The following is a 1936-nucleotide window of genomic DNA, read 5'->3' on the forward strand; positions in this document are numbered from 1 at the left end:
TGGTACGGATAACCCTGAAGCCTTGGTAGGGCCAGGTATGAGTAACCTTGAGCCTTGGTTGGCCAAGTATGTATGAACACCGATCCTATGAGGTCGGGTATGCTATGTATATGAAATGACTATGTATATAATATGAATATGAATGTGATAAGACTATGTATAAGAATACGAATAAGAACATGTATACGAATATGAGCACAAGTATGGTACGAGTACTATTATGGAATATGGATGATGACGTAGGTGTACAAATACGTATGAAAAATGGAAAGTCCTACGAAAGGCAGGTAAGTGCTATGACGATGATATTATTGCCTCCCCCTCCTATGCTATTTCATATGTTGTTCATGATGTTTATTTATTGACGTTGCTCATGCTTTACATACTCAGTACATTCTTTGTACTGACGTCCTTTTGTTTGTGGACGCTGCGTCATGCCCACAGGTGCACAGAGAGACAGACTTGATCCATAGCTGCCTATTCGGAGATTACATAGAGAGCTCTATTTCCTTTGGAGCCATATCTTTTGGGTACTCATTCTTTTGTGTATATAATTATGGGCATAGCGGGGTCCTGTCCCGCTAATGTGATATGTTATACTCTTAGAGGCTCGCAGACATGTGTGTATGTGGGTAGATGTGTTTGGCCTTGTCGGCCTATGTTTTGTATATCAGTTTGTCGGCCACGTTGGCCCATGTACATTGATGTGGCATAGATGCCTATGATGATATAAATGTGCTGTTGTCCAAATGGGACTAGCCGACGAATGAATGGAAGTGCATGTATAATTATGTGGCTCACCTAGATGTAAGCATAAGAGTAAGCTAAGAGGGAGCAAGGGTGGGCTAGCACCGGGTGCTCGTCGCGGCCCCGAGTCGGGTCGTGACAAAAGTTGTATCAGAGCAGTTTAGTCCTAGGGTGTGTCTACTAGCCGTGTCTAGTAGAGTCTTGGTTATGGGTGTGTTGCGCGCCACACTTATAAACAAGAAGCTGCGGACATTTTAGGAATAAATGACCTCCTTTCTTCATAAGAATCGTGCGATAGAGCTATGATGTAGGAAATTCTTGCTCCTAAATCGTGTGTTGTGTATTTCAGAGATGCCTAGAAAGGGAAAGACTACGACAGCCCAAAAGGGCAAGACGGTGGCAGAGAAGCGGGCTAAGAAAGCCCCGCCACCGGTAGTAGAGGAAAACGAGTCCCAGGGTGCGGCTCAATCTCAGTCCTCCCAGACAGTGCCCGTCTATGAGGAGCTTGGGGAGCCTTAGCCCCAGCTCCAGCACCTCCAGCTCCTCCACCAAATGCTTCGGGCCAAGATGTAAAAGAGGCCATTACTTTATTGACTCAATTGGTTGCGGCCCAGGCTCAGAGGCACAGTTCAGGGTATGGTGATAGGGCTGTTAGCGCAAGAGCCCGTGATTTCATTACTTTGAACCCTCCGGAATTCTTTTGGTCAAAACCGGAGGAGGATCCCCAGGACTTTATTGATGGTATGCTAAGGACGCTCCGGTTGATACATGCTTCGAACACCGAGTTAGTGGAGTTAGCGTCATATAGATTGAGAGATGTCTCGATTCAGTGGTATACGGTATGGATGGCTTCACGGGGAGCAAATGCACCTCCCCCGGTATGGCAAGAGTTTTTTGATGCTTTTCTCCGTCATTATATGCCCCCAGAAGTTCGGCGAGCTAGGGCCGATAAATTCTTAAATTTTAGGCAAGGCAGTATGAGTGCCCTAGAGTATAGCCTCCGTTTTAACTCCTTGGCCAGGTATGCTTCGGCCATGGTAGCAGATATGGGCGACAGGGTACACCGATTTGTAAAGGGCCTAGGGCCCCATCTGATGGACAAATGCTTGACTGCGTCCCTTCAGGACGGTATGGATATTGCACGCATTCAGGCACATGCTCAGAACTTAGAGGAAAGCCTACAGCAGCG

This window comes from Lycium barbarum, chromosome 6, assembly GCF_019175385.1.
Source record: "Lycium barbarum isolate Lr01 chromosome 6, ASM1917538v2, whole genome shotgun sequence".
NCBI classification, from domain to species: Eukaryota; Viridiplantae; Streptophyta; class Magnoliopsida; order Solanales; family Solanaceae; genus Lycium; species Lycium barbarum.